The sequence below is a fragment of the Podarcis muralis genome, chromosome 6 (genome assembly GCF_964188315.1).
Source record: "Podarcis muralis chromosome 6, rPodMur119.hap1.1, whole genome shotgun sequence".
Taxonomy (NCBI): domain Eukaryota; kingdom Metazoa; phylum Chordata; class Lepidosauria; order Squamata; family Lacertidae; genus Podarcis; species Podarcis muralis.
The window spans coordinates 7,927,549-7,948,460 of NC_135660.1; the positions used below are offsets into that span (position 1 = coordinate 7,927,549).

The 20,912-nt window shown below is 47.8% G+C and overlaps 1 long non-coding RNA gene across 1 annotated transcript; it reads left to right on the forward strand.

The window, feature by feature from the left end:
- Positions 1-420: 420 nt before the first annotated feature.
- On the forward strand, positions 421-8,745 carry LOC144327939 (uncharacterized). The gene is made up of 2 exons (XR_013393103.1): positions 421-1,629; positions 5,405-8,745. It is a non-coding gene; the product is annotated as an uncharacterized LOC144327939 (long non-coding RNA).
- Positions 8,746-20,912: the final 12,167 nt, after the last annotated feature.

The following is a 20,912-nucleotide window of genomic DNA, read 5'->3' on the forward strand; positions in this document are numbered from 1 at the left end:
GTTTACCTTCCCGCCGGAGCGGTACCTATTTATCTACTTGCACTTTGATGTGCTTTGAACTGCTAGGTTGGCAGGAGTCCCACTGTAGTGGTACCTATTTAATCTACTTGCACTGGTATGCTTTTGAACTGCTAGGTTGGCAGCAGCTGGGACAGAGCAACGGGGGCTCACCCTGTCACACGGATTTGAACCGCTGACCTTCCAATCAGCCAGCCCAAGAGACTCAGTGATTTAGACCACAGTGGACTGGGATCATCTAGTCCAACCCCCTGCAATGCAGGAATCACAGCTAAAGCATCCATGACACATAAGAATCCAACCTCAGCTTTAAAACCTCCAAGGAAGGAGAGTCCACCACCTTCCGAGGGAGGCAGTTCTTCTCTCCTGTTGAACAATTCTTAGTGTCAGGAAGTTCTCCCTGGTGTTTAGTTGGAATCTCCTTTCTTATAATTTCAATCCATTGGTTCAGGTCCTATCCTTCCAAGCAGCAGGAGACAAGCTTGTTCCATCTTCCATGTGACAGCCCATCAGCTATTTGAAGATGGCTATCATATCTCCTCTCAGTCTCCTCTTCTCCAGGCTAAACATTCCCAACTCCCTCAACCGTTCCTCATCAGGCTTGGTTTCCAGACCCTTGATCCCCTTGGTCGCCCTCCTCTGCACACCTTCCAGCTTGCCAACATCCTTTTTAACCCGTGATGCCCAGAACTTGGCAAAGGACTCCAGATGGAGCCTTATCGCCCTTGACTTTGTCCAATCCCTTTTTAAAGGCACCCAACGCTGGGTCCATCACTACATCTTGTAGGATTGAATTCCATCTGTGTGCTCTGTGAAGAAGCACTTCCTCTCCACACGAATTCCCTTCCCAAAGCATTTCAGGCCACTGAAGTGAAGACAGCAACAAAGACACCATGCAAGGGACTTCAGCAGAGCTGAGCTCCACCTGGAACTCAGCGTCGGAATTATTTTCAATCCTAGTCCTGGAGTTTATAAAGTAATACACTGCAGGGAGCCACATGATCGTAAACCCACAAATACTTGGGAGCAGGAGGAAGAACCCTGACACATCTTGGTTTATCTTTAAGAAGAAAATAGCCACCAACTTAAACTATTGCAGAAGAATTAAGATGCAAACGACACATTCTGCAACATCACTTCTTAGGATGCAGCCGTTAAAAAACACCGCACTGCACATGGGAAACTAGCATGTCAGGGATTTCTAGCCTACCCTTCTCCCTGACACATTAGCTCTCTACATGTGGGGTTTTGAAGGTGTGTGTGTGTGTTTTTTAAGGTGGGCATTCAAATATGTGATTCCTCCCCATGCATTCCAAAGTGGCGTGCATGATTTTGTTGAATGTGTGATTTGATTTGTTTGTCCTAGGTCTGTGCAGCAGGTGGGCAACTCTTTGCTTTTTCGAACGCTTCCTGTCCTGTCCTATCTACCTTTGCACATCTGATGGCTTTTCTGCCTCTAGGATGCCCAGGGCTGGGCTGGCTTCAGCCACCCCCACCTATGATATTGAGAGCCGAAACACTGCATTGCATGACCACCCGGATGGCTGGGCTGGATTTCCTTTTGCAGCTTCAGCTCTCGAGGACTTTGCCCTCCGGCGTTTCCTATTCTCGGTGAGTGCGGCATGTCCAAGGCATTATTCAGTGAACTCTGCCACTCTCCCCAGCCTTTTCACAGATTTACAAGTAATGAAACATGCTCAGATTCTGCCAACACAGCACTTCTCCCCTGCATATGTACCAAGGTTGCCTCTGAGCCCGGTTTTGTAAGGGGAAGTGCTGCGGACAGGACAGAGTCACTGCAAAGCTCTCCCAAGTTTGGAATGGTTTTCTCTCTCTCTCTCTCTTTCCTCTGCCCCACTGTCCTGCAGCCCCACCCCGATGTGCTCAAGAAATGGGCCCCATGCAAGTGGGCCGGGGAAAAATCACACAGGTAGCAGGTTTAGCACCCTAAACGCAATGATGCACCTCATAGCTTTTCCCCATACAGTGGTACCTCGGGTTAAGTACTTAATTCGTTCCGGAGGTCCGTTCTTAACCTGAAACTGTTCTTAACCTGAAGCACCACTTTAGCTAATGGGGCCTCCTGCTGTTGCTGCGCCGCCAGAGCACGATTTCTGTTCTCATTCTGAAGCAAAGTTCTTAACCTGAGGTACTATTTCTGGGTTAGCGGAGTCTGTAACCTGAAGCGTATGTAACCTGAAGTGTATGTAACCCGAGGTACCACTGTATAAACAAATGTTTGCCATTCATTAATACTGGAAAAAGTAAAATGCACCTCTTGGGGATAAAGTTGTAGTGAGAGCAAGGGATGGCCTTACCTATAATAACATGGCATTAACAGAGGGGAGAAACAGGCAGAAGAATATTGCGTCCACTAATCTGGACATTGTATTTCTGTTGATGCAGCCTAGAATAGGATTAGCTATTTTTGTTGCTGCATCCCACGGTTCACTCATGTTAAACTTGTGGTCTACTAAGACCCCTAGATCCCTTTCACATGTACTGCTGTCAAGCCACTCTTGCTTATAATTAGTGCCTGGCCTGTACAACAAAACAAAACAAAACAAAACAAAACAAAACAAAACAAAACAAAACAAAACACAAGGTGACCATGCATGAAGGAATGATTGCCGGGTTTAGAGCACACTTCCACTCGCCGGGTGTGGAGCACACTTCCACCCGCAGGCAGGCCTCAGCTGTCTGAATGTGTGACCTTCGGGTGTGGAGCACACTTCCACCCGCAGACAAACCACAGCTGTCTGAACATCATGCCCCCTATCTAACCTATGCTCTCTTAGCGGTCTGCCGTGCCCTGTCTGTGACCTTTGTCTCCTTCATCATACATTGTGCAAGGGGAAAGTGATGTGGTGGAAACAGGTGCCAAAATAACTTTGTACCACCCCTCGATCTTGTGATTGGAAGATGTGTAAAGGTCACTGTCCAAAATGTATCTGGCTGATTTTGCATATTGTGCTAATAGAAAGAGCCTTGGCAGAGCTAGCTGGCAGCTTGCATGTGCATAGCTCACCTGCATTACCAACTCCTGCCTCATGTCCTTCACTTCACATGCACAGATAGCGCAGACATATGTGGACACTCTATGCCAGAGGTTGTCTGATGCGAGAATATCTTGATTGGATCAGAACTGATGGTTTCCATTTATACAGTCATTTGCCGATTCCTCCTCCATCATTGGTTGAACCAGACATGACTGCCATGAAATGTTTAGTCCCCAGCACATTGGAAGACCAGCTACCTATGACAGTGAATGATCAAATAATCTTTGGATCCGGAACAAAACAAAATTGTAGGTAGCTCTCAGTGTCAGGATCTGGCCTCTGCAATGATGTGGAAGACACAGAAAGTTCCAACAAATACTGGGGTCACTCTGGACAAATATGTTGGGTGTGTGTGTGTCTTTGGTTCTCCCTTCAGCTCAACTCTGCAGCTCAAAAAGCCATTTGAGCATTTTGCTTCAATAAAACAAAATAAGATTCTAAATGTGGTGTGTTCAAAAGTGCAGCCATTTATTTTAATCATTGGATTACCGAGTCTACAGCAATGCATTAAACCAAGGAGACACTGATAATAAGATGAGACTCACTTTTCAATATGCATTTGGAGAATTCCTGTGATATTTTTTCTCCTGGGCTGTTCACTGCAGTGCTAGAAAGATTAATCTATAATTCCTTGGAGATGCCATGATAATGCAGGAAGCCTAGCACAATATCTCCCCATCTCCCTCTCAGGAGAAAAGAGCAGCAGCCATTTCAGGACTTCTTTGATGAGCAGCCAACGTATTTCGAAGCCCACTTTAATATATATAAAAAAACCTGAATAAGAGTGGCGCATGCGTTTGGCTAGTTTCGAATCTTTTCTCCACATAACTTCCCCTCTAATTTTAGCTTCAGGACAATGCAGAGGGCATTTTGAACTTACACACATGCAAACTAAGTTGTTGTTGTTGTTTAGTCATTTAGTCGTGTCCGACTCTTCGTGACCCGATGGACCACAGCACACCAGGCACTCCTGTCTTCCACTGCCTCCCGCAGTTTGGTCAGACTCATGTTTGTAGCTTCAAGAACGCTGTTCAACCATCTCGTCCTCCGTCGTCTCCTTCTCCTTGTGCCCTCCATCTTTCCCAACATCAGGGTCTTTTCCAGGGAGTCTTCTCTTCTCATGAGGTGGCCAAAGTATTGGAGCCTCAGCTTCAGGATCTGTTCTTCCAGTGAGCACTCAGGGGTGATTTCCTTCAGAATGGATACATTTGATCTTCTTGCAGTCCATGGGACTCTCAAACTGAGTTAATGTAAGCCACAACATGGCATAGGATGAAAATGCAGGTGCCTGGGCTCCTGAAGAGGAGATTTTGGTTTCTCCATATTAGTTACAGCTTGTCGTTTGCCTTGAGCAAGACAAACCACAATCCCAGATGACATGCCAAGCCAAACCATGACTTTTCCTTGGTAGAGCAGCAGCAAGAGTGAGGGAAGGGATGAGGAGCCAATATTTCTTCTCATTTCCCCAATGAGCCTTGGTTTGGCTTTGTGTAAGCTGTGAATCAGATCATCAGACCCTCCAAGTGTCCCTATTTTCCAGGGACATCTCTGATTTAGAGAAACCATCCCAGTTTTTGATTCCATCCCGGTATGTTCCACTTTTCCTTAGGGTGTCCCTATTTCCACTGGAGAAATATTGGAGAGTATGGAGTTATCCGGCCCCTGAGCCGTCTGAAGGCAATCCTGTATAGGGAAGTTTTTTTGTAATGTTTAATGCTTTATTATGTTTTCATATATGTTGGAAGCTGGCCAGAGTTGCTAGGGCAACCCAGTCAGATGTGTGGGGTATAAATAGTAAATGTATCATTATGGAATGGGACGTCCCTATTTTCATCAGAGAAATGTTGGAGGGTATGGATCCATTATAATGAATTGGCATCCCCGAAGGGTAACTGCTTCTTTCCTCAGGACAAAGCAGCAAATAATTTCTGTGGGGACATGACATACATCCTGGAAGCCAGGTAGCCATTTTGAGTGCCAGCTCGACAGACAGTGCGGCAGCCATATTGGGCCTGCCTTCTTTGACCCAAGCCTTGGTCACGCTCTTAGAGTTATCACATCGGGAACCATTTTGCAAACACAAAAAGCGGTCCCGTTAACTCCCGGGGGGAAAAAATGAAGTTGCCGAGGTCTAGCCTGCGGCAATATGTGCGATTTCTCCTCAGGGGCAACGGCAAGACCATTGACAGAGATTGCTCTTGCGTGTCCCACTCTAAATAAATGTGAGTTTGTCACTGTCAGTTGCGTTTCCCAGAGCCCGGGCGAGTGGGACGTTGTGCGTCTCTCTGTGTTGTTGTTTTTAATCATATGGTTAATTACCATTCCAGCTGCTGTGTGCTGGGGATCCCTGGGGTCAGGCGCTGACAAAGAGCACTTTCCACTCTCCAAGGATGGAGTCCAGATGGCGGCTTGGTTCCAGCAACACATTATAACCTCGTAAGCCGCAGAGCCCTGGAGAAAGGAGCAGGAGAGGCCTGGCCCGGCCGGCTGGAGAGCCTCCATTGTGCTCCACGGGGCCCGGAGACAGTCTCGCACGTCCCCACGGCGTCCTGTGGGGTTTGCACCACCAGGCTTGGGAGGGGAGAGGCTTAGCGTGAGGCCGGTCTGCTCCTGGAAAAGCAGGAATTAGGGGGACCGCCTGGTCCCGAGGAACTCGAGATTAGAGCCGTGCAGAAAAGTAGAGAGAGAGAGAGAAAATGATTAAGAAGGAAACATTAATTAATCCTCTTTGCTGGTGACTGAGTCCTTTGGTGGGAGTTGCCTGACTCACAGCCAAGCAACAGATCACAAAGCGTTCTTAGGACTCCGCTTGCTGACTGCAGTAGCTTAATCCCCATTGATTTCCGCAAGCGCTTGCTAGGAGGGAGCCAGAATCCAAGGTCACTGTAGGAAGAACCCCATCTTCCACGTCCTAGAAGGCTGGGGGAGAAAAGGCAGGTGTAACAGCCACTCCATGCTACAGGCTGTGAAGGTTGAGGAGTTCAGGCACACTGAGCTAGCCTTTTGCACTTAGCGTATTGAAATATACTCAGAGTCGAGTGTGGATTTCATGCTCTTTATTCAGCTCATAGTAGTGAGGAATGAAGGTTTCCCCAAAATATCTGCTTTATATACTTTATTTACACAATGGGCCACATGTGATTGGCTAATTCCGGGATTCTCCTGTTGGCCAATCAGGTTGTGGATTCACTTCCACCTGGAGCTGGATTGGGTGGCTCCTGCGGACCAATCAGACTGCTGCATTGTTCTAGGACCAATCAGACTGCTGCATTTTGGATCCTATTCAACTCAGTACATAACACGTATGGAGGGCAAAGCTATCAAAGAGGGTAAAGTGGGGCTACCTTTGAAGGTGACCCGTAAACTACAACTAATCCAGAATGCAGCAGCTAGACTGGTGACTGGGAGCGGCCGCCGAGACCATATAATACCGGTCCTGATAGATCTGCATTGGCTCCCAGTATGTTTCTGAGCACAATTCAAAGTGTTGGTGCTGACCTTGAAAGCCTTAAATGGCCCTGTATCCCCGAAGGAGCATCTCCACCCCTAACATCCAGGCCGGACACTGAGGTCCAGCTCCGAGGGCCTTCTGGCGGTTCCCTCATTGCGAGAAGTGAAGCTACAGGGAACCACACAGAGGGCCTTCTCGGTGGTAGCGCCCGCCCTGTGGAACACCCTCCCACCAGATGTCAAGGAAATAAACAACTAGACTTTTAGAAGACATCTGGAGGCAGCCCTGTTTAGGGAAGTTTTTAATTTTTGATCTTTTATCGTGTTTTTAATGTTCTTTTGGAAGCCGCCCAGAGTGGCTGGGGCATAAATAAATAATTATAATTATAAAGCTATCAAGGACCACCAGATAAGATGGCCCTCCACTGCGTTACACAGCATGCCTCTGAATTCCAGCTGCTGGGAATCACAACGGAAGACAGTGAACTCAGGCAACTGGTTGGCCCCTTTCCTTAATATGCCAAATGTTAGATAAATCCCAATTTTTAGATAAATTCTATCATTCACTAAATTTAAGAATTTAGTAGGGTCTGCCTCCCCACCCCGTAAACTCATAACCCTATATTTACGTGGTTGCCACCTAGTGGCCAAAAGGCAGGCATTCTCTTGAGAAACAGCCGGAAATATGCAAGAAATAAAAACCAGTTATTCTTCATGTTGCTGACATAATAATAATAATTAATAATAATAATAAATTTTTATTTATACCCCACCCTTCCCGGTTCAGAAAACTGGTTTCAGGGCGGCTAACAACAAATTTAAAACACTTAATTGTAATACAACATAGAAGCAGCATAAAATACAGTATAAAAGCATGAATGACAATGAAATTCAAAAATCAATTTGGGGGAAATCCATCCAATAAACATTAGATAGTCACCAGGGCTAGCTGGCTGAATTGGTCCTACTTGGGCCAGCGAGGAGGCCAGGGGAGAATTAGCTGTGGGGTCCCAAAGTGGGAAATCTTCATAAAAGGGGAGGGGGAGGTAAGAGAAGGGAAATAAAAGATCAGGCTGAATTCAAATTAAAGGCCAGGCGGAATAGCTCTGTCTTACAGGATGCATATATTATAGCACCTACCCTGTGGAACTCCCTCCCACTGCATATCGGACAGGCGACTTCTCTATTGTCTTTCTGGCGCCTCCTGAAGATGTTCCTCTTTCCACAGGCCTTATCCAATTTGGCAGCTCTCTTGGATCTAAAATGGTTTTATGTATGGGATGCTGTTGTTTTTACGGTTGTAATTGTTTTTCTTATAAAAAAACCTCACATATATGCAATTCTTAAATGTGTTTTTAAAAAACATGTGCTACTGGCTTGTACATAAGTTATGTAAATTGTTTCGGGATGCATCCTGGGAAGTGATTCAGAAATGAAAAAATAATTCTCGAACAGGAGGAGGATTCCTACTGTTTGGAAGAAATTAGGCTACAACTTGGAACGGCGCTTTTGGATGTTGCTCTCTTCCCCCTGGAGAGGGCTACATCAGTCTTGGCAATGCACAGCCACGCTCATCTGTTGCTGATCATCGGTTGAGATCACCAAAGGACCCATTCCACATACGCCCTGCCCAGAGAGACTTGGGATGTCCCGCTTTCAACCCTAGATGTTGCCAACCTTTCCTCTTTCCATAAGAGCGCCGGCAACTCTTGAGTGTATAACCGCCATCTTAGGGGGAGCCCATAATTATTTATCTGCCCAAGACAATGAACAACAATAAAATCTGCAACAGAAAAGCACCAATCCACATAATGCAATAAAAAATGGTATTTGTAGTGCATAGGGGAATGGCCATAACTCAATGGTAGAGTTTCTGCTTTGTGTAGAGATAGTCCCAGTTTCGATCCCTGGCAGCATCTATGGGTAGGGCTAGGAATGTTGTGGGATATTTAAAGTGCAGTCAAACCAACAATTGACGTTTTGCTAGATGGGCACATGATGTTAGTTTCTGTTTGTTGCCACTGTGCAGCTGCTTAGAGTCACAAGACTCTGTTTACATTCCAGAGACAGTCCAGGCTGTTGGAAGTCTCAAGGAAGACAGGAGGCGGATGTGATGTTTACTGGTTTCCTGTTCCTTTGTTCTGTTGCTCTCTGCTCTCACAGAGAGAGGATGTGTTTTCTGTCTGCATAGTAATAAAGCATAGCAATGTAGCCCATACTATCTCGTCTCTTCCCTGTGCTGGAAACTCTGCTGAATGGGGAATGTGCCTGAGGCCTCATCAAAGGCTCAGGTCGTTAATTATCGATGTAGGCGATTCTGAAGGACTCGACCGGAGGAAGATGAGCTTTATCAGCTTGGTCGAACACAGATTCCGACACATGATAGGAGCTGAAGCTCACTGAGTTTTCCTGTATGTTTACTAGAGAGGACTGTGAGAGACACCCCCACTGTGCCCTGACAGGGGCAGGTTGTAGCTACTCTAGATATTCTTCTGCCTGCCTGGGCACACGCCCTTCCTCTTTCCATCGCTTCCTACTCTTCCCGAAGGATGTAAGAATATCTGCTTAGTCTGGTCTCCAAGCTCAGACACCATTTTTAAGCTAGACTTAAGGATGTCTTTGTAACCGAATTGCCATTTTAAGCCTGCCTGAGCAAAGCTGCTCTATCTGTTACACTTCAACAAGCATCCTGAGTGAGTGAATGCTATTTTTACCTTTTACAAGACTGTTTGTGCGATTATTGTTTTAAGAGAGAGTAAAGAGGGAGATACGAGGAGAGCCCAGTCTGCCTTAAAGCATCCTGGATTATTTAAACTAAAAGGCTAAAACTAGCCTATCTCAGCTTCCCTTTTAATATGAATATTATTAATATTAAATTATTGTTTATACCCCGCTCATCTGGCTGGGTTTTCCCAGCCACTCTGGGCGGCTCCCAACAGAATATTAAAAACATGATAAAACATCAAACATTAAAAGCTTCCCTAAACAGGGCTGCCTTCAGATGTCTTCTAAAAGTCAAATCGTTGTTTATTTCCTTGACATCTGATGGGAGGGTGTTCCACAGGGCAGGCGCCACCACCGAGAAGGCCCTCTGACTGGTTCCCTGTAGCTTCACTTTGCACAGTGAGGGAACTGCCAGAAGGCCCTCAGCGCTGGACCTCAGTGTCTGGGTTGAATGATGGGAGTGGAGACGCGCCTTCAGAGGAATGGAGGATGAGCCTATCAATGGCTACTAGCCATGACAGAGGCCATAATCTGCCTCCACAGTTAGAGGCAGCAATGCTTCTCAAGACCAGTCACAGGAAACCAAATATGCTCATGCGTTCAGGTCCTGTTTGCTGGTTTCCCACAGGCATCCATTTGGCCACTGTGAGAACAGGATGCTGGACTAGATGGGCCATTCATCTTTTCACATGGCCATTCTGCAAGTTAACCATATCCTGAACATGAATTTACGGCCACTTTCCTCCCTTACTTTACTTAGCAAAAATGTATGTACTGCTTAATAAATAAATATAATAAAATATCTCAGTAGTTTACCTTATAGTATAAAATATCTAGTAAAAAGAAACCAGCAATAAAACAGTAGACATAATAAAGACATCAAAATAGAGACGAAATCAAAACAGTTACAACAATTATTTATCATAAATAATAAAATTACACGCTCTGGGCAGGCTTGCCTAAACAAGAGGGTTTCCAGCAGAGGCCGGGAATATTAGGCATCTGCCTAGTATCAGTAAGAAAGGGATTTCAGAAAATAGGTCCTGCCACACCGAAGGATCGATTCCTTGCAAGTGCGGAACGAAATTTTGTGGTGCTTATAGCAGTGCCAGTTCTGCAGACTGAAGTGGTTGAGTTTGGCAGCTACGGGGTAAGGCGATCCTTCAAGTAAACTGGCCCAAACGTTGCATATGGCTCTGTGGTGGGACTCTCATGACTGCATTTCGCCCTCCCTTCCCTGCTCTTATACGAACACATCTTAGTTAGCTATTTACTGAATTTATAGCCTGCCCTTCCTCCCAGGGTGCCAAACAACAGGCCATGAAACATCTTCAAAACATCTTTAAAGCAATTCCAATGCAGATGCAACCTGGGAAAGAGCTCAACTTAAAAGCCTTTACTTGCTGAAAGCGGAAAGTCTTTTGTACACTTTGAAAAGTCAGCAGATCGGGTCCTCCCTTAAAGAGGGCACGTGTTGCGGTGAGACCTGGCAACCAAACCCTGTGTTGTGGGTGGGTAAGATTGGATAGCCACAACACCCAATTGGTAGGTCCCTTGATGCAGGGTTTAATCAGGCCAATGGGACACAGGCTAAACGGATCAAGGGGTCTATATATACCCATGCACGTGACACAGAGCTTCCTTTTTCGGTGCATGCATCGGAACACCCGCCCACCTCTCTCTACTTTTAGGGCTTGTGTGCTTGACCTTGCTATGCCGTTGTGTGTTGTCTGTCGTTGGGACAGGGGCATAGCAGGAATTTCCCCCACTTGGCTGATTGGCTGGTGCCATTTGGGTTTTGCCTGCTGCGTAGCAAATCGTCACAACTTGTAAGGTTGCGGATAGGCTCTGGTTCAGGTGATAGGGCTGGGGGAACACTCTCACCATCTCTATGTGAAGGGTATTTCGTTAAAGGAATCCAGGGACTCGATGGTTTGGTCAACCCCTGAGAGGGGCTTGTGCCCTTGCTGGAGTCCGGGGGGGGGGCATTTGGGTGGCGGAGATAGCCTGTTCACTCACTTGCTGTAATCAATAAAGTTGTGGCCTAAATTCTGCCATAAACCAAACCAAAATTTGAGTCTTGTCTGAATTTATTTAAGGGGGAGGTTTAAAGGTCTGAACACGCAAAGACGGTGCCTGTCGAATATTCAAGGGATGGGCATTCCAGAGGGTAGATTCCGCTACACTAAAGGTCCAATTCCTACATTGTTCAGAACAGATTGCCTGGTATGACGATAGGATTTGCTGTTCTCACCAGTGTGTGTGTGTGAGTTTGTGTGAAGCATCTGGTAGGCAGCCATAGGGTTACGAAGATATGCTGTGGACATTTGGAAGGAAGCAGAAAGCAGGATCCAGCCTACACGCAGTTCCTTTGCAGGAACTGGCTCCAACTTCCCAGGTGGAGTTCTCTACATGAAACTTCATCAGATAGTTTGGAACAAGAGGGTGCTAACCAGTTGGGAGGAACATGTTCCAGGTCTCTCTGGTCCTTGGCCCACCTCCCTTAAGTGCAGGACCCTCTCTGATATTTGGGTCTGCCTCCTGACCTACCCTTGGCTCCTGATCTCTCCTCTGCATATTGGCCTTGCCGCAGCTCCCACCTGGGTCCATCTACAGGCAGATGTGCCCCAGGGGCTGGTCTTCTGTGCCAGGACTCCCCCCATCTCCAAATCATGGCTTCTAACCCAGCATCCTGTCCCAATGCATCTGCTTCCCATTAGGCTCTGCGTATATACAGGCCAAAGAGAGAGAGAGAGGCTGGGAAGCGATTTCTGCTCTGGCAACGAGGGCCTCCTCAGAAGAGAGCCTGAACTTCATCTTGGAAGCAGACATTGAACGATGGCAAAGGTCCAGGGTGTGTGTGGAATCCAGTTGAGCAAATGGAGAGATTATTGCTTGAGAGGGTAGCACTGCCCTCTGAGGCAGGAATGAGGAACAGCTGGTGCTGGGCTAGAACCTCCATGAAATTTGGCCATACTGGACGGGGCTCATGGGAACTGGAGTCAAAGATCATTGGGAGGGCCACAGGTTCACCACCCCAGCTCTGGAGGGCTCCCTAGATGATACCCAATAATGTCTAGTGGATGCACATTCCAGGGTAAGGTAGATAGTTGCAGGTAAGCTGCCTCAAAGGTGGTGCTTCTCAAGATATCTGATGTGGTAGACCAACAATGTGGTAGACCAACACACACGTACACCCCAATATATATTTGGTCTCTGAAGTGTTCCCACCACAATGTTGACTGGCATTCTTAGGAACCAAAGGGCAGCGTCATGAGCCCATCAAGACAAAGTATTCTACTTTTGAACATGAGCGATGGGAGTACCCCATATAGGGAGCAGAGATGGGGAAGTGAAGGCTTTTGTGCTTTTCTGTGCTTGCAAAGAGAACACGCTCATTGCCCAGCCTCCTGTAGAGCAAATGTGAAGGAGTTCAAGGGCATGCATAGAGTGCTTTTGTCACAATGGTCATCCTTATGTCATTGCAGTGCTGATTTTTTTGGGAAGGACAAAAGCCACCCAGAAACACAAGAAGCTTCTCTATACTGAGTTGATCCCTCTCGCTCAGTATTGTTGATTGCCCTGACTCCAAACTTTCAGGTCAGGTACATTCCTAGAATTCCCTGCAGATACTGGGGACTGAACCTGAGACCTTCTGCATGCAAAGTGGATTGTCAACCACTATGCTATGGAGAGGTGGGAGTTCTCCCCTGGAATCGGAAGTGGTTAGCAACGCGACCCCCTCTCTCGCCTCCAACCGAAGGGAACAGATTCACGCTCCTTCCCCAGCTTCGGAGGTAGCAGCCAGCCCCCAGATCATACAACCCACACCTTGGCCTTGGGGCGACTGTAAGGAAGCGATGACCTTCCCCGCAGAAGTTCCTTCCCACAAGGAACTGGCACAGGAGCTACTCAAACCTTCTGCACAGTCAATGCCACTGTCCGGACAGCAGGAGGAGAACAATGAAGGGATTTATTAGGCCCCGGTAGAGCTGGTGGGGAGGGCGGCTGGAGAACCGGAGGCCTTGGCGAGTCCATAAATCTCCGCATTTTTTCCCACTGACTCCGACCGTCTCCTGTGGCATCAATAAATTCTGATGACAGCTCTTAACATGCTACAGTGCTTCTCTCATGCAGCACATTCATTTATTAAAGGAATCAAAGGGACCCGGGTGACAGCTTCATGTCACCCCACTGCACCGCATTGATTACGGCCTGCCCCCCCCCTGCAGTCCCCGCACGCCTCCAGGGTTTTCGGGAAGCTGTGCCCCAGGGCAACTTTCTCCCTCCGTGGGCCACGAGGGCACACAATGGGGCAGAATCTCCGCTGGCTTAATTTACTTCAGATTTCTTGAGCGGAGTTGGCCGCCTCTGGAGCCTGCAGGAGCTCTCTCAGCAAACTACTGGCCCAAGCTGTGAATTTGCAGGGAGATTTTTGAGCATCTAAAGATTTCTTAGACACATCTAGGTCATCCTTGCAACAGAGGCGGCTAAACATGCTTTGTCAATCACCCTTGGTCAACTTTCTGTCGGTGTGTGTGGCAAAATGTGGGTGCAGCCGCCCCAAAGCAACTTCCCTGCATCTTTCTCTGTTCAAGAAGGCAGTTGCTATCTGAAAAATGAAACTGGGGAGTCAGGTCATGCAGCTCTCGGTTTAAGCACTGTCTTCCTCATGCTGAGTTGAGTTTGAAGTAAAAGTGGGGGAAAGAATCACAGAGCCTTGCTTGAAGTGTAATGCAGACCAGCCAAGTGTCCCTATTTTCCAGGGACAGTCCCGGATTTACAGAAGCCGTCCTGGTTTTTTATTTGATCCTGGAATGTCCCGCTTTTCCTTAGGATGTCCCTATTTTCATCAGAGAAATGCTGGAGGATATGGAGCCAAGGAGATAACTGATTACAGTGGTACCTCGGGTTAAGTACTTAATTTGATCCGGAGGTCCGTTCTTAACCTGAAACTGTTCTTAACCCGAAGCACCTCTTTAGCTAATGGGGCCTCACGCTGCTGCCGCGCTGCCGGAGCATGATTTCTGTTCTCATTCTGAAGCAAACTTCTTAACCCGAGGTACTATTTCTGGGTTAGCAGAGTCTGTAACCTGAAGCATCTGTAACCCGAGGTACCATTGTATACATCCTTGAGAAGACATCTGCATAGGGAACTTCCCTGCATAGGGAAGTTTGTGAGATATATATGTTGGAAGCTGCTCAGAGTGGCTGGGGCAACCTGGTCAAATGGGCGGGGTATAAAAATAAAAATAATAATAATAATAATAATAATAATAATAATAATAATAATAATAATAAATTAAATAGGATGCCCCTATTTTCATCTGAGAAATGTTGGAGGGTATGGTGTAATATCCTGAGCCTCAGTGGTCTCCCTGAAAGCTACTAGTTAGGGCAACGATTTACAGGAAAAGTTGCACATACAGGTTTCTTGGTCTTGCATACAGGAAGGGTAGCCTGGGAAAAATGACAACATGTGATGTTCTTTCTGAGTGAGTGTGAGCAGCCTGACACCATCTTACTATCTCCAACAAGATATCCCAGCAATTGCGGGGGGGGGGGGGGATTCAGTGCTTGGAGGCTGTCTTGACCCCTCCCCATAATTAAATGACGCGGACTCCACCATGCAAAAGAAAGAGTATAAATCACACACGTTACGCAGGATTTCTAAAAGCTGCAAAACAAAGTTTCTTGGCATGGAATCCAAGGTTGCCTGGGTGCAGGATTATCCCCCCCCCCTTCCCCCTGTTAAATATATCTTTCTTAGCATGGTGGTGTCTCTACAGAGCGCTGATCGCTTCCCACACAAAAAGCCTCACCTCTGCAAATTTATCACGCTTCCGGCCTCCATCTGTTTAGTTACAGTACAAATCACAGCAGGGACAGGAGACCCCCCCCCCTCCCCCCTGTCCCTGGGGCCATATATTGCCACCTCCCTGGGTCTGCAGGAATTGCCCTTTGAAAAGATCTGGCAAGACCGAAGGGAGAGTTTATGACTCCTGATGGCTCCATGGCGACGGGGGGACTTGACTGGCAGGCATTGGGCTTGGCATTCCAGCAGGCAGGCAAAGAGAGCTAAAGTGGGGTGGCGTGGGGCAGAAGCTTGGAAAGGAGCGACCTTCCTCTGCCTGCGGGTTCCTTTGAGGCTACAGAGGCGGCTTGGCAGAGCTGGCACCTAGCCTGGCACTTCCCAGCTGGCATGAGGCCTTCTCCGGCCTGGCTCACCCAAGCTTCCCAGATGCCGCGGGGTCTGCAAGCCACGGTCGAGGGAGGCTGCCCGCTGCCCTGCCATATGCTGGTGCCGCTGCGAGATCCTTGCCAAATCCGTCCCCAACGCTGGCCATGGCCCAAGCCCGTAAATCAAAGCCATCCTTGGCCTCCAGCCCTGGAGCCCGGGGTCCAGGGAGAGGGGGTGTGGTAGCAGCGCTGGAGACCGTGAGCTTCCCAGGAAAACAGGTCTGTCTGAGATGCTGGCTCCCAGCCCTGGGCTCCCCGTCTGAGCGCTGGTCCGTTCAGCCGTCTGCAGCGCTGGTTTGCAAAGGACGCCGGCACAACACTTTGAAGAAGAAGAGCTGGGGCCTGGGTCAGCTGCTGGTGGGAACAGCCTGGAAAGGGGAGCCGAAGGTGAAGGGGCTATCAGGATTAGATCCTAAAAGTGTACAGAAGCCGTCCCACTTTCTGATTTGATCCCAGATCGTCCCGTTTTTCCTTAGGACGTCCCCATTTTCACCAGAGAAATGTTGGAGGGTATGGAGTTATGCAACCCCCAAGCCAAAGAGATAAGTAACTATGCAACCTTTAGAAGACATCTGAAGGCAGCCCTGTGTAGGGATGGTTTTTAATAATAATAATAATAATAATAATAATAATAATAATAATAGTTTTTATATATATACATGTTGGAAGCCACCCAGAGTGGTTGGGGCAACCCAGTCAGATGGGAGGGGTATAAATAATAAAATTATAATTAATATGGAATTGGACGCCCCTATTTTCATTGGAGAAATGTTGGAGGATGCAACGGGGACTTCCTGAGAACAGCAGCTTGCTCACTGCAATGGCCCTGATGTCACTAGTTTCTCTATCTTTGCTGCTTCTTTTCCTGACCTGCACTTTATCAAACCAGATCAGCCATTCTCCAGGTCCCAGCAGTCCAATGTGACACTTGGCCTTGTCTGATTGTCTTCCATTACGGGGTATCTGAGGAGCTGCTTCAGGCCTCTCAGACAAGCTCAAGGTTCACTTAATCCAAAGATGGGCTACCTGTGGCCCTGCAGATGTTCTCAGGCTCCCATCAGCCCCAGGTTGCAGGGCCAATGGCCAGAGATGATGGAAGTTGTAGGTGGGTAATGTCTGGGGAACTTCCTTGATCAAGCTTGGGTATTGGCAATGCGGTGCCCTCCAGGTGTTTTGAAACATACCTCCCATCGCTCCTGACTCTTGACCATGCTGGATGGACCTGATGAATAGACTCGCTACCTGGCAGAGGTTCTGAACATTGGCTTATCCCTGTGCTTTCCTTCCTTCCTTCCTTCCTTCCTTCCTTCCTTCCTTCCTTCCTTCCTTCCTTCCTTCCTTCCTTCCTTCCTTTAGAGAATGCCCTGTGAACGTTGGGACAGGGCAGGGGTCAGCAAACTTTTTCAGCATGGGGCTGGTCCACTGTCCCTTAGACCTTGTGGGGGGCCGGACGATATTTTGAAATGAACGAATTCCTATGCCCCACAAATAACCCAGAGATGCATTTTAAAGAAAAGGACACATTCTACTCATGTAAAAACACGCTGATTCCCGGACCATCTGCGGGCCGGATTTAGAAGGCGATTGGGCCAGATCCGGCCCCCAGGCCTTAGTTTGCCTGCCCATGGGACAGGGTGTGTTGCTTCAGTTGCCATATTCAGCTTGCCTTGGCTCGCAGAAGTTAAATCTCTGACGACAGGAACATCGGAGCTTGCCGTCGCGTCAGACTGTCTGTCAGTGTCTCCCCCAGTCCTAACTGCACATGTCTGGGATTGAGTTGGGGATTTCCTGCAGGCAAAGCCGTACGGTTCCATGGATTAAAAACAATTCTTGTACGCTTCTTGAAAACTGTAAACTGCCTTGAGTGCCTTGGCAGAAAAGAGGTATATAAATGCAACAAACAAACAAACAAATCCTGTATATACAAACAGGCAAAAACAAATGTATACACAAACACACCACTTAAGAAACAGTTTCATATGTAAAAGCAGTTTCATGTCCAATGAAGACACAAGTTAGGGTGAAGACATCCACATTCGAAAAACTTGTTGAAAGAGGAAGGTGCTTGGAGAGTAATGGATTTTGCCAGCCCTTAAGGGAGCTACGAGACCTATGCTTAGAGCCTGGAAGGACAAACACCATCTATTATGCAATGGTCAGAGGACCTCACTGCCATTGCTACCTTAAAAGGTCTTTTGTATAAATGTCAATTTTGTTTTGATACCTATCAGAACCTTTAGATGGCACATATTGACTTGTCTGCTTAAACAGAGCTGGTTGCCTTGATGGTCATTGTGAGCTGGTGTTTCCTTTTTCTTTGGTTTCCCCATTGGATATTCTCATGGGGTGCGGGGAGTCCTCAGATGTTTTCTTTCCAGAGAAATTTGGCTCAGCCTTGCCCTGGAATGTATCAAGTGCTCCCCTGCACCACCTGCACATTTTAGGGCATGGCTGGGGAAAACCTCCCAAATATGGCCCTTTAGGGCCCTCCGTTTGTACCTTAGGAGCTTCCCCAACCACACCTGCTCCTCAGTTCCATTCCACTCACCTGAGTGCTTGCGCCTGGCTGGAATTTTTCTGCAAATTGTGAAGAAGCTCTTGCCTGCCTGGAAGAAGGATGGAGGGGTGTGTGGCCCCTGGAAGGTTGATTATGAAACAATGTGGCCCTCAGGTTGCTGTAGCAGGAAGTGAGGAGGAGAAAAGTAGCTGTTTCCTGGAGATTATTTGCTATTTATTATCCTTCCCCAATAAACTTTCAGGTAAACTCAGTATTCCCCAGAAACAGTCTGCAAACCGCTAAACTCGTTCACAAGGTAGGATTGCTAGCTAAATAAGGAAATAATGATGTGGTTGTTTTGCTTCCAGGCATTTAAAAACAAAACCTGCACACCACTGAATAGGGAGATTGTGTGCTGTGCTCCTGGACCTGTCGGAAACAACTGCATTCCACCCCTAGATTTGGAAATGTGGGGCTCTGCTGAAAACCACACCACTGGGATCTTCTGCCTTGCTCCAATGTTGTGCCATAGCTCAGTGGTGGAGCATATGCTTTGCGTGCAGAAGGTCTTGGGTTCAATACCTGGCACCTCTAGGTAGGGGCAGGAAAGACTCTATGCCCCAAATCCTGGAGAGCTACTGCCAGCCAGTGTAAACAACACTGGCCTAGATAGACCAATGGCTTGACTCGGTATAAGACAGCTCTTTCCCCAGTCCCATACAGCTACCAGAATCGTGCATGTCAAGAATCAATCATTCTAGTCCTCAGTGATGCAGATGCAGATTCACCAGGTTTTAAAAACACTGAGTGTACAAAGCATTTTTGCATAAGGCTCGTCAACCTGGGAAGGGAGCCCATCTAGGAGAAGAAAAACTCTGACCCTAAACCTCCACTGCCTTGCGGGTTATCTTCAGGAGAAGAAAGGGCTAAGGAGCAAACTTTTCCAGCAGGGGGCTGGTCCACTGTCCCTCAGACCTTGTGGGGGGCCGGAGTATATTTTTTTGGGGGAAATGAACGAATTCCCAAGCCCCACAAATAACCCAGAGATGCATTTTAAATATAAGCACACATTCTACTCATGTGAAAACACGCTGATTCTCAGACCATCTGCGGGCTGGATTTAGAAGGCGATTGGGCTGGATCCGGCCCCCGGGCTTTAGTTTGCCTACCCATGGCTTAGGAGCAAAGCCTACGCAAATCCAGAGTGGAGTCTCTAAGTTGGTTGGATAGCAACTTGTATGCCTCCTTCCTGCAACTCCTGCAGTCAGGTTGGTGCCAGACATGTTGCTTTGCATCCCTTTGGACCCCATCAGTGAGGCCGAGAGGGGGGGTATTGTCATCTGGGCAGCCCAGGACCTCCAGACACACTGCCCAGGCTTGTGCTTTAGTGCTGCTAATGCAGCGGTTTGACTTCACCCCTGGAGGTGCACTCCATTGTCTCTCGAGACAGACAGATGCCAGCAGCAGCAGCCACAACAGACTTGGAAGGGAGGCCAATATTATTAAGGCAGATGAGGAGCTGAGGCTGCCCAGCAAATATGAGCCAGGGAAGTGGAGAGGCAATGAGGACATGCCTAGTGATAGGGAAAGAAGGTGAGCTGGAACAGGGACCATCTTTCGGAGGGATGAGGACCGCCATATATTGCTGGACTCCACAGCCACAGCCAGCATGCCCAATGGTCAGAGATTGGTTCTGGATGCCTGGTCAAGCAGGTGTCCTTTCCGCCTTCTTCTTTCAGAACTGTAGGCAAGGACAGACCCAATTTCTGGAATACTGTGTCCAGTTCTGGGCTACCCGATTTAAGAAGGATGTTGATCAGCTGGAAGGTGTGCAGAGGAAGGAAACCAAGATGACCAAGGGTCTCGAAACAAAGCCTTATGAGGAACGGTTGAAGGAGCTGGGTATGTTTAGCCTGGAAAAGAGGAGACTGAGAGGAGAAATGATAGTCACCTTCAAATATCTGACTGTCCCATGGAAGATGGAGCAAGCTTTTTTTCCATCTGGTCCAGAGGGTAGGATTTGAACCCATGACTTCAAGTTACAAGAAAGATTCCGACTAAACATTGAGATGAACTTTCTGACAGTACGAGCTGTTCGATAGTGGAGCAGTCTCCCTCGGGAGGTGGTGGACTCTCCTTCCTTGGAGGTTTTGAAGCAGAGGTTATGTGGCCACCTGTCATGGATGCTTTAGCTGAGATTCCTGCATTGCAACAGGCTGGACTAGATAAGCCTTGGGATCCCTTCCAACTCTACAGTTCTGTGATTCTGTACAGCTTTTTGAGATCATTTGGCTCTATAAGCTGCCTTCACTCTGAGGACTCTTTCCCTGTGCCAAACTTAAAAGCAAGCCTTGATCCTCTCTTGGGCTGCCTGGCCCACAGGTGAATGCCACCAACAGAGGACATCTAATGTCCCACACAACGCACAGATGCTTTGCAGCTGCATCACTGGTGGATCTTTTGTGTGGGGAAAATTTAAGCTCTGGGCATGAAAATGCTCTTTGTGTCAAAGTCCAGGAAGGAGGCTGTTTCCCATCAGTAACCCGGGAGCCAGTAGATGGCAGTCTAAGCTTGCAGAAGACTTCTGGCTTCTCCCACACCCCGCTGGCAAAAGCTGGACTTTTCTTGGTCCAGCTAAGATAGAGAAAAACACACATTTTTCAGGTAGGTTATGGGATGGGCGGTGGGGAGAGGGGTTTGGCTTCCAACAGATGAGGAAATGGGGTCACTGTTTCTCGTCCCACTCCTGGCACTCACTTGCCAACTCCCACCAACCCATATTTGCACGAACATGCCACATGTGTTATGGATTACGTATTTACTGGTTCAAACCTCCCTTTCTTCCAAGGCACTCAAGACAGCTTGCATGGTGTCCTCTGCCTCCCCCCAGTGATTCGTTTTGTCCTTACGACAAGCCTGTGAGG